Genomic DNA, 13,205 nt, shown 5'->3' with positions numbered 1-13,205 from the left:
TTTTTTAACTATCTTCTTCACTTCTATCATGCTTTAATTCTTTTTCTCTTTATACTCTATTTTCCGCTTCTCTCTTCTTATTTCTGCCTTCACTTCTTCTCTTTCATGCATTTTACACCCTTTTCCTCCGCTCTTTCCTTCCGTTCTTTTGTTATACTATGCTAACTTTTCTCTGTCCGCCATCGCAATTTCACCTTGGGGGTGTGTTTGCGTTTACACTGACGAAAGCTTTTGTTCGCGAATTGAAATGCCCTGCAATTACGAGGCTCGCGGGAAGTATCACCTGTCGCGTGACGCAATTTCTTCGTGGCTCATTGTTATCGCTCTCTCTTACTATTCGCAGAACGGCTAACGAGCTGGTCCCGCATCGATTTTACGCGAGATTTTGTCGTGTACCTCTACAATCCATCGGATACGGCGATATACAAAAACCCGAAGGCCTGACCGGCCGTCGAGAGCCCGGCAAGTCCACTTTTTCAAAGCTGTTACATGAAAGCCGGAAAACAGTTTGGTCGTATTTTACTGGAATGCCAAATAATGAACGTGCTACAGTTTTGTGACTAAATGCGCAACGCATTTCAAATGTTGTTAAAACCGAACGTTGTCCAACGTTTAATTGATTTTTAAAATTAAACGTGGATTCAATCAATCTGTTTTATTCCATTCTCTGGAATATGTTATCTAGTAGACGTATTTTACTGTCGTGCCAATTAAATAGCTTATTGTAAAAGGCTTGTTTCTCTTTTTTTGTAGATTTTATTTGAAAAAGTTATAAATTGCAATGGTAAACAAGAAACTGTAGGCCTACATATTTTCATAATAAATGACTCAGTTAATAGCCTTGACGATAATTTAATTTGAAACAATTTAATAATATTTTTTGAATAATAAATCTAATATTTTTTTAAATAATATGTGATTAGTTTAATAATAAAAGCAAACGTTGTGACCTTCTTTTAGGCATTTAATTACTCTATTAATATGCTTAAGTACATTAACTGTTTGCTTCTCGTAATTACTTTATTATTATTATATACTACCGATTGAATTGTGAAAGATACGTTTAATTAGCGTTGTAATTAATTATGAAAAAATTGAAAACATTTTATTTAAGTATTCAAGAAATAATTCTGCTAAATCGGAAACGATTATTGAAATATCATATCTCTGTGCAAGCAAACGCTAAATGCGCTTTTGTTCATTAATATCTAGATTGTCGTCTATTCAACTTGATGTTGGTTTGCGATTTTGCGTCCTGTCCATAGCGTAAGTACATCAAACACGATTACATAGCCGATGGGACTTGTAATATGTCGGAGTTACACGCGGTATTTCGGACGGTAATATCGGCGCAATTTGTCTTTGATACACACGAATTTCACTGATAACGTTACGGTTATTATTTTGCAACTTTATTACCGCCGCACGCGGTTGCTTCTCGTTCCGCCACCATTAATGCTATGTTTATGCAACGAATGATGGTTTCGACATTTTAGTGTCACACATGCACTTACGTATACACACATATACGATGTTTAACGCTCGATCGTATTACATTAAACGGATCTATATAATCCACATTCGTTGCATTTCGTTTACATTAATATTTTTAATGCATTTATTTTTATATTTAAAGATGGCATGTAAGAAAAAATATATAATGTATAGAGTTAATGATTTTATACAATACTTATTTTTCAATTTTTAATGTAATGTAAAATATGTATAATTATGTTATAATTCGAATTATTATAATATAATTATAATTTATAATATTTTTTGAAAAATAAAACACAAATATTTTTGTCACGGTATAATTAAAATAAATTTTCTTCTTGTTCCGTTGTAGATAATGATTATTTATTAACAATTTTTAAGGAATCAAAAATTGGATTTGTATAAGTATTCTTTTTCAATAATAAAAATGAATCATCTATGATTAAATAATGATCAAAGAATGGTGAATGGAAATTTTAATTTTAAAATATAGTTATAAAATTTGACCGAATCTTTGATGCAAAAACGACATCAAGTTGATTTATAATTAGACCTAAAATTTAGGCGAATCTACAAATAACATCCGATGAGCAGGCACTCTAAATTCAAAGCAGTAACCAATGGAAGAAATCAGCGCCGTGAGATTTCAACGAGATTCCCAGATGGCAAGAACGACCCACATTACATCAACTCTCACGCACTTGAATGCCAAAGAAGTCTTCCGTTGCACGGTTCGTAATGCTCTCCCAACTGTATCTTTCGCGTAATTGCGGAGAATTTCAATGATATATGAGGCGAACGTTTTCTCATGTAAGTCAGCTCGATCTCACCGAATCGTTGTGAATGCGTTTTTCGGCACCTCAATCGCTCTTCTTTTCAACAAAAGCGCCGAGCAGTGAAACTTCACTTTGTAATTTCAGAAAATTCTTCAACCATTTTCTCCCATCGAAGAAGAGAATATAAGTTTGATTAATAGTTCGCTAAAATGTTCTTCGCTATCGGAGAAGAGAAAAAGATTCGAAGGAATGCGTTTTTCGTTACTAACTGGATTCTATAGCTTAAAAAGAAATAATGGAATTCGGGACTGCAATTTTAAGACACGTGCTGAGATAGATTAAGAGAACTGCTAATCCTCCTTATAGTTAATGATACGTAATGAAATAGAACTATCTATTCGTAGAAGTATTCATGCTATGTAGCACAATGCCAGAAAATTCCAAATATTTTATATTATAAATAAAGAAAGAATTCTTTTAATATCTTTATCAATATTTTTATATAATTAATGAACAACTTATGAAGTTAAATAATACATCTGTAGACAAAGTTTTCTTTAGATAATAAATAAATTTCTTGAGGTGTCACAAATTAAATCACGATGGAATTAATATCCGCGACGAGCATTAATAATCCCTTAATGAAAACCTGACGCTTTTACGAGCGGACAACGTCATATTACACAATGTCTTCTCTTACACGATGCAGTAATTAGCCGAAAATGCATACGGTAGTGCAAGTAGTTGGTTACATTTTACTTAATTGAAGAGTACCTAAATGATGAAAGAGAAACAATTGCGTTTTTCAACCGTGTAAATTCAATTCCTCTTACTTAGTGCTTCCGTCGATTAACTTGTCACTTAATCAAAGAAAAAGGAATGCATTGCGAATTAATTATACTGCTAAGTGAACGCTATGTCCTCACAGGTTACACTGTCTCGTTAAAAGGACTTGTACCGTGTACTTTTAATCTCGCGCAGTGCGAAATTCTGCAAGAAAAGAACTCGTTCGATGTCGCTCGTATTTTCATACCGCTGTGGAACGCTTTGACCTCCTCCGATTCCTTTGTTGTACGCAATCCGATATTGCGCTATTCCATTTTCGCCTCTGTGTGGAATGAGAGGAACACTTTTCATTTATCGATATTCTTAATCCTTTGTTCCTTGTGGAGTGTTGGGTAACGCCAGAAGTTCTCGCTTCCTTGTGTTACCGTCCTTACAGCAAACGATAATTGAAACTCTTAATCCCGTAGAAGCTTACCAAAGAGTAAGCTTTATCGATTTTAGCAGTTATTCCATTGTTAAATAATGTATAACCGTGTATTATACTCTGCTATATAATGTTTTTTAACTTATATATGTGGTTGCACATAAAACATTTTAAAACAAAGACTCATTGCAGTCGCAATTTCAGTTCTCTTTTTGTTCAATCTTGTTGTTGCTTTTCCATATCTAGTAATACTGATTACATGGTTATCTGGAATTATGATTACGTGATATTCAATATTTCCATTAATACTGTTATGCAGTCAATGTTTTCCAGCATTATGCAACCTTATTGTATTACAGTTTTTTAATACGTGTATTCAAATGAATTCGAAGGGTTAAACAGTAAATTGGAACGATTAGAGCGTAAAAAAAATGCGAAAGTCGTATAATCATTTCCTAATAGGCTCGAGTCCTGATTTATTTAAATAACGGGTGGTAATGGTAGAAAGAAATTTCATTGGACTGATATTAAACCGACTCGAATGTGCTCGTACACCGAAGAAGTTTACGCGGACGTAGTAATCTCGTGTAATTGCTGAGAATTTCAATGGCGGACAAATATAGACCATTGCCTGTATGTAAACTGAACCACTTTTGTTTTACTTTTATGTTATTCAAGCTATTGGAATAGTATTGTGTCGGAACCACCCTGTGCAACGGCATTTGTTTGCCCGTATTTTTAAACATTCCCTGAGATAACTTCTAAGAATGTCTTTTGCGCTAATAAACCGTTATCTCACGCGAATTTTTAATTCAGTTCTCAGCTATTGTCGCAAAGCATTTTATAATTTTTTAATATTAAAAACTTGCATAACTGAATAAACAAAATATATTCGACTTAAATATGACTTTCAATTGAAAAATGTGTTTTATCTTCTGTACTTTTTTCTCAGCAAATTTAATGAATGAGACATTATCTAGAGAATTTCTATCCGCGAAATATAATTAAATGTAGATATTGTGTAATATATTTCTTTAACAAATAGACACATAGAACAAAATTTATAATATTTTCGAAAACATATATTCATTATAATAACTATCATGTAAAGTTTGTATACTGAGAATAGATATTACATTTGAAATTACTTGGTTATATTGTACGAATAGCTTTAGTATATTTGATTAGTTTGTAGTAGCACTACTTTTTCTACTTAATTACAAATGACTTTATCGTTATAAATGCCTAGCAGAGGATCACCTGTATAAATTTACTTATACATCTTATTTAACCCGTTGAAATTAAAACTTTATATTTTTTATCGTAAATAAATACGACTAGCGATAATCTTTTCCGTTATTAAACACATTAAGTACAGAACTGTCGTAATTTCAGACAATTTTATCATAAATAGTAATAATTTTAAGATTTTACATGTTGCATATTTGCTATTTTTGCGAATGATCAAAAATAATAAAAACATTTTTTTAAATAATAATAGAGAATACATCTCGTTTGATTTTAAAACAGTAAATAAAAATTTGAAAGAAACAATTACGCAATCGATAAGTTACTATACTTTAAATATACACAGGATAAAGTTCAAAAGTTCTGCGAAAATATAAATTTGATAATATAACGACTATAAATGATCAACATTAAATGTAACTTCTCTTGAATGTGTTCGCGGATTTTAAAATTAACGACGGTCTAAGTAAAGTGACGCAGACTCTATAATGCACTTAATATAATGCACTTTAAAGTAAACACGCGACAGTCTCACAAAACGCAGACTGAGGCGGCCATTTCTCACTTTTTCCTCGTTTATAGTAGCTCGCCGCAATTAATGCTAATCTACGCATAGAATAAATGAGAGAAGAAAATTGAGAATAAAGCGAGAAGACGACGGGAACTACACTTGGAGGCTGTGTTTCGTGCAGCTCTTAAATATTCGAGTGCATTTGCTCGTCCGTTGTTCATGCTTCTCTAACCATCAACCAGCGCGGAAATAGCTTTTCCTTCGCTTCGATGTAATATACCCAAATCCACCATCGATCGCGCTCTCCTTAAGACCGTCTCGAAATGCATATCGTAGTGCAGTAGTATCGAGTTTAGTAGTATCGAGCGACTGGCTTAAGTTTTCATATTTATAACGTAAAGTGATAGTACAAGATATTTCTCGGAGAGAATTTAATCCTTTTCTCTTTACCTATTATACTGCTACCTTGAGTTTCACACATATGGATAATATGTGTTTGAGAAATAAATAACTTATACTATACACACAGAATATAATTCTGCACATATCGTGAATACAATTCCTGCACTGCATTAAATTGAGGCTACTTTAAATATAATATTTATCACATTGAAAGAGATATATGCCTTCAAACGTGCGCTTTTTCTCTCTCTAGTAGGTATACTATTCGTTTTTATTTGAAGTATAAATATAATTCTTTTGCGACATTAGACATTTATGGTTTACTCTGTGCAACGATAATTAATTACACTAATTAATTTTGACATGTACGAGTTCGTAAAATTAACAAGAACAATAATATACTTTATGCTGCATTAAAGCTTTTACAAACTGTTTCTTATAACAGAAAGCATTATATATGGAAGCACGAGAAAAAGAGAGAGTTAAATAATATAAAAGGACGCGGTTTTATTTATCATACCGGCTGCTGTAAGGACTTCGCCTTTATAAAAGAAACATATACATAACTACTTTCAGCTGTAATTGCTTTCGTGAACTAATTTAATTTAATTTACCGTACTAATTTGACCAACGCGGGCGCGTCATAAACGAATTCTTCATAATTCATCCTTCATAACGTATACGAACAACCATTGCGTTAAATATGAGTTCTACTAGACTTCCTACTTACAACGAATTATAATTAAACAGAATATTCCAATGTTTCAAGCTCAGCGGCAATATTGTGAGAATTAGAGTAGGATGTAACTCTCTACGTCGATTCCTTTTCCTCTTTCTTCCTATCTGTTATGAGCAACGCGAGAAGAACGCTAGGGCATATAGCCCAAAAAATTTCTCTAACTCCGTCGTCGAATACTAGCAATAAATTTTAACTCCGCGCGGCCAATTGGAAAGCGAGTAAAACGAGAAGCGTAAAACCAAAAGGAAATTATCATGAAATAGAAAGAAGAAAACAGGACAAAACCATTTTCTTAGTTTGTAAATTTGTAAGACAAGAAAAACACGGAGAGAGAAAAAGTGTTGAGTTGGATTAATAAAATTGCAGAGTGAAGACGCGAAATCGGACCTTTTATGTTCCTGTATTTATTTACGCGAATCAGCGTATCCGAAGCAACGATTTTTACGCTTTCTCATCGCAAGAGTTATTTGTTTAAGCGTGATAATGAGTCGCTTTATTAAATTTTTCTCGCTCCGCACTAGCTTCGTAGACGTTTATCATAAAAATTACTTTATTTTTAGAACAATAAGTATTAATGTTTTTATTCGCATAGAAAGAATATTACCTTGCAATAACAAAATTTTATTGCTAAATTTTTCACGCTTAGATATACAATAATCATCGGGAATAATTTTCTAATCGATGTTTTTACACTAAATGCTAACACTTTAAAATTATATACGAAATTTTCTTGCACACACAAGTTTCCTGAATAAACATTAAAAAGCTATTTCTGGTCTTTAAAACTGTAAATTTTTTTATTTATTCTGGAAAATTTTTGAAAATAGAGTATTAATCTCGATCTGCTATGCGTGAATGATTTAACAATTTAACATTATTGATCCATACAAACTGCAAGAATGATACTGTATTTTTTATATAATCTACACCTCTAGTACAATTTACAAAGTTTTATTTGTAAATTTTTATATTATACGCTTTACGTATTTTGATAATTTAATTAAGGATGTATAAGAATAAAATCTACTCTGAAGTCTCTTATATTCTCATATAAATTAAAATATAATTTTTTTATAGGTATGTAATTTTTGTATAAAAAACTTTCTAACAGTACAGACCTCCAAGAAAAATACCCTGAGGACATCGAAAGGATGTTCTTCAAACATCCTAACGACATGAATGTATCCCAGATAAAATGTACTATTACGGTTATAATCATTTCAATTACAATTTGAAAATTGTTAGTCAACAATTAAATTTTTTTACAATTTAAAAAAGTTCACTTTTTAAGTGAGCAAAAGCATTGCCAGATATTACTACATTCTGCTATTCATTGTTATCCCTCTTAAATAGCATTAAATTAGCTACGACTTATCCTGCTCAAGGATCGTATGCAGTTTTGAACATGACGGTTTATGGTAGAATTTTATGGAACGCACCGATGCACATGATCAATTTCATCGTCCGGAAAAAAGATGTATTTTCTCAAACGAGAAGCGTTGCACCACGGCAAGTGGAAACTCCTTGACATAATGAAAAATAACAGCCACGCGCGAGCGAGAGCGATACGAAGCTCGCGACGGATGCAAAAAGCGGGAAATTTTTTCCGGCCCCTTTTCCTGACAAGTGTGAGAGGGGAGAAACGAGCTCTGGGTGCAAACCGGAAGCGAATGTTTCACTTTTTGTTACGTTGATGAAACGGACGTCGTATCGTACTGAACTGTCTGGAAATGTTTGACAATTATTTTAATATTTCCGCAAATATGCGTCACCGCAACTTGATTAAAGCTTCTTTTCTATTGGTGTAGCAATTGAGCACGCTACTCAAAATGCTGAAAAATGCAAAACGGAGAAGCATAAAAAAATTTCATGCATTATATTTTTGCAAAAAAGTTATGTCTACTTTATTTCTATATAAACAACTTTACTTTTTTATTCATAAAATTAACGATTTTGTACAGCCGTATGATCTTAAAAATTTAATATATTACGTGTCTCTTATAAATCTTGAATCTTTTATTATTTGATTTATATTTTACGAAGACTAAATGCAATGAAAGAAAATAATTTTATTTAGCGCTGTGGAAACAACTATGATTTGTAAGTGATAACATTATGTTGATGATGTATTTAAATGAGCATAAAGCTTATGTGACAAGCAAGAGTAATCTGTATATATGTATATATATAATGCCACCTATATATGTATTTGAACTTCTCAAAGCGAGGAAAGAAAGCGTTCGATGAGAGAAGAGACATTGTACATAGACATAGCGTTGAATAGCAATGAGCGAATAAATGCAAATTATTCCGTGGTCTCTGTTCGAAAAATTTAATTAGAGAGAACTTCGCGGCAGTCGCGAAAGTACTCGATGAATCTTAAAAAGCGATAGTATCCGGGTCTCCGTTGAATTTCATAATTACGAAGTTTCCAAATTTCATTATTGTGCGAAGGACAGGAGAACTGAAAAAGGGAAAAGAAAGAGGGGGAGGAAGAGAGAAAGAGAGATCCAGGGATACAACTTATTTCATCAATAAGCAGCGAGTAACAAACGTATCGCAGAAATATTTGCGTTATTATGCACTGCATCAAATTATACTCTATATATGTAAAAATTACTACAACATTTTATACATATATAAAAGTTTAATTTATATTAATTTTAATATGATTTATTATTAAATGATAGAGTTGGATGTAAATACTATATTTATCTGAATGATTATTCTTTATTCCAATTATTTCACAATCAGTTGTATAATAGTTATTATAGATGTATTTTGGAAATGTTTAATAAATAATTACACATATTTGAATCAATAATGATGTTCAGTATTATTCAAATAATATCTGAATAGCTCTTGTTGTATATAACATTATTATTTAAATGAATTATTTAGATGAAAATAATTAATAATCAATTGATTAATAGTTTGGCTAATTATTTACATATTAACAAATAAAATTATTTAAAAAGCAATTAGAGTATTTTAAAAGTATTTTAAATAATATACTTTTTTTTCATTTTGACTTATAAAAATTAATATTATAATTTTAATTGAATATTGATATATCTATATATAATGTTAAGAATTTAATTTTGAACATCTTTTTGACTTTAAAAATTATTTGGAGCATTATAAAAAAAAAGAGCACTTACATTTTTTGTCGAGAAAATATTGTGCAAAATTCAACAGCGTCCTGATATTTAAAACGTTACAAAACAGTCAAATTCTAAATTCTGATAAAAATGAACGACACTTCACCGTACTCTTCTTTGACGCGTCGTGATATTTTGGCAAAATAGCGAATTGCTGATCGTGCAGTATAAACAGTCGCTTCGCTTGCGGCTTTCGTGAATAGAACTATTGTGGAAAAACTGGAGAGCCATCTGAGGCTCGAGAAAATGCATTGCATCGATCCGTTGTTTATCCGAAGCTGCGACAGTGTACCCGAGATCTGAACAAAATTTTCAGAGGAATTCCGGATGATCTCGTCGAAAGATTCTGCAAAGCTCAGACTTTTGGACAGTCCGATGTGTTTTCGCTGGAAACGATCCATAATTTCTAACTGCGCATGAAGCTACCCTCTATATTTCTTTCTCACAACCAAGAAAAATATTTTTATATTTTGATGTAGCCAAACCTACATTTTATAAACTATAAACACGCAAGACACTCCAAATATTAATGCTTATTTTAACAGTATATTTATATAATAATAATAATTCAAATAATATTAATATTCATGCCACGTTGTTTATCATATAAACAGTCTTGAGCACAAAATAAAATGTTTTATTCTTTTTATTACTACAATTAAGAAAATTAGAAATATAAAAACCTTGCAAACGCCCTGTTTCTTCTTTCACTTTCACGTCATAAAGGACGAGAACAGAGAAGCAAACAACCGGGAAAAAATAATTAGGATGTCCCAAGGAGCCAATTATAGTAGAAAAGGTCACGTAATATTTTTCTGTACTAAGTCCGAGATTACATTTTTCAGTATTTTAGGTATATTCTCTTCCGTTTGATGTCTGTGTGCTATTATATCCTGTGTGTACATTTACTCGACAACAGTAATATTTTTCATGTCGCGAAATATCAGCCGACATTTTCCTCTCGGATTACAACGAATTATTTTATTGAACGCTTTGTTAACGGTAAATAATGATCCAGATGCGCCGTATTTTATCCATGTTTATCGCTTGAGCGCAGCAGCACGCGTTTCCTCTATGTCCGCCACATTCTTGGAGCATGCATGTGCAGGATATGTTCAACACGTAGCACGTATCGTAGCAGGCGAGGGACCCTCTTCGGAGTATTAAGTCGTCCTAACCGGCGAGGATAGCACCTGTGTGAAAAATAAGCTCATCGACAATAAAACGCTCTCACACAACGTGTAATTTCTTATTAATATTTACTATGACTTTTTGGTGAATGTTTTCTTTCAAAGTATATTGCTGTAACTACAATAATTCTTACTATTAAACATTTTTTTAAATAATTTATGCATATTTTTAGAATAAATAGAAAGAACAAGTCTAGATATCTTTTACATTTATTAATCTAAAATGTCAGTAAAAATTCTTAATTTTATACAATTAAATACATAAACATACTATATAATTTTAGGCAAGAAGAGGGCAAGTGATAATATTTATTAATCATTTACGAGTTCTCTGAATTGTATATTTGAAAGTCCATTGTATAATTAGCCGATAATGGAAACTAACCTATTCGCAAAGTGGTAAACAGGTGCAATGAAAAGGCAATTGCGTTCGATAAAAACGAGTAGCTTTTAATGCGGCAGCTGTAATTGCCGGACAAGGTAAATGAGGGAGTAACACAGCTGGAGACGTCGCGTTGCTAATCTGAACGGAATTAGAAGACGCCCGTGGCCAGATACTCTTGAAATTACACCGGGTGAAACAATTCCCTCAAATCAGCGAGTAAACGAGGTATATCGTGAGCGCGGCGCTTACCCTATCTACCCTTATCTTATCGTGCAACGATAAACGAGTAATAACATCAGTAGTTGTTCGTACTAATGCCGAGCTATATCAGTCGCGACCATCTCCACACGTACATTTGTACACGGCCCGTGAAATTTTCCTCGTACTATTATATGGAAGGGTATCTTTTTGTTCCGTTTAGAAATTACCTCTGTAGAGAGATTACTGAAGGTACGGAGGAGGAAGCTACCTCTCTAGAATTTAGAAGGAAGATGTAACATACAAAGTAGTCCCTTTAACGATAATTCCGTTCTTTTTTTTTTTTAGGAAGACTATATACATTTGCTTATCTTTATATCTGATCTAAATGTAAGACTCTAAAAAGCTTAGAATCCCCCAAAGCTCTCGGATGTTTTCAGAAAGAGAGAGAGAGAGAGAGATATTAGTTTACAAAAGTTTATTTAAGAAATAAAATAGTACGTAAATCTCGTTGCATTATATATGAGTCTAAATACGAAGATGAAAAATATGAAAATACTAAAATATCTAAATTATATATGTTAAAAATAATTAATATTTAATATATTGCATAATTGTCACTTTTTGTGAAATTTTCAGAGGTTACATAGCTGGAGATCTGTATTTTTAATGATGAGAGATTTAAGTAATTGCGATGTACATAAATGGCAAATTTTAAGGGAATTATCGAAATCCATATTAAAATTAACGTATAGAACGTGGCAAACAAATGCAGCATGGGACTTTAATTTGATTCTTATCAGTCGGTGATATATTACATAATGGCCGACAATTCGCACGGGACATTAGTAATTTTCAGTACAGCCTTCTTTGTTTTAGTGCACATTGCTCGTACACAAATGCAACTGCGTACAATTGCAACCGCGCAATGCATGAGTCACGTGCGGTCCATTGCGCATTTCCATCACTGCAAAAGCTAGGGTGTAACCCCACAGAGCCGCAACGTTATCGTGTCTGGACCGTGGCGCATTCTCAGCCACAAATTAAGCTAATCAAACAAAATAATAATGGCCGCACAAAACAGGGTGCTGGAATATCCCGCAGTTGTGCAGAATGTTTTAGCCACATAAATACAAAGGTGATTATAGTGAACGATAAACATGTACTATTGCAGTGTGGGAAATCTGTTCACATTGTAGTTCTCGATACTAAAAACTATTACAACATTAAGTAAACGAAATAAACGTTTCAATAATAATCTTTGTTGATATATAAGTAAATTAAAATGAAAGATTCTTAGTGAGCTGGAAACAATGTTCTCTTAATAGAGTGTTATATGTATAATATTACCTATAAATATCTATGTACATATAATAGCTTCAAAAATATTTTAATATAATATATTATCTCTGCATCATATGTTAATTCATTTTAAGTTACGATAACATATTCTCTCGGCCAGAGTTTGAACATCGATTCGATATTCCACGTAGGATCATGGCGGAAAGGGAGGTGCGATTATATATACTCTATATACCGTAGAACAGCAAATTCGACGGTCATTAATTTATTCTGTAACTAGGTATCCGCGAAAACCTATATCCGGGGCCTGATGGATTGTGTATACCCAATGGTGTGTATCCTTTCCTTCGATGTATAGGTTATTCCTGCGCCACAATTAATGTTTGTTGATGATAATAATTAACAAAGGTTATTATATTATACGTAATACCAAAATTAGCATTTTAAAATCCGTTGATATCACTTTCAAATAATATCAGATTATCTTGAAAAACATATATTATATAATTAAAATTTTATAATAAATTTTAATTATATAATTAAAATTTTATAAAAATAAGTATTATTTATATAAGGAATACTTAAA

Source organism: Cyphomyrmex costatus, unplaced genomic scaffold (assembly GCF_001594065.2).
Source record: "Cyphomyrmex costatus isolate MS0001 unplaced genomic scaffold, Ccosl1.0 scaffold10, whole genome shotgun sequence".
In the NCBI taxonomy this organism is placed as follows: Eukaryota; Metazoa; Arthropoda; class Insecta; order Hymenoptera; family Formicidae; genus Cyphomyrmex; species Cyphomyrmex costatus.
This window is presented reverse-complemented; position numbering follows the sequence as displayed.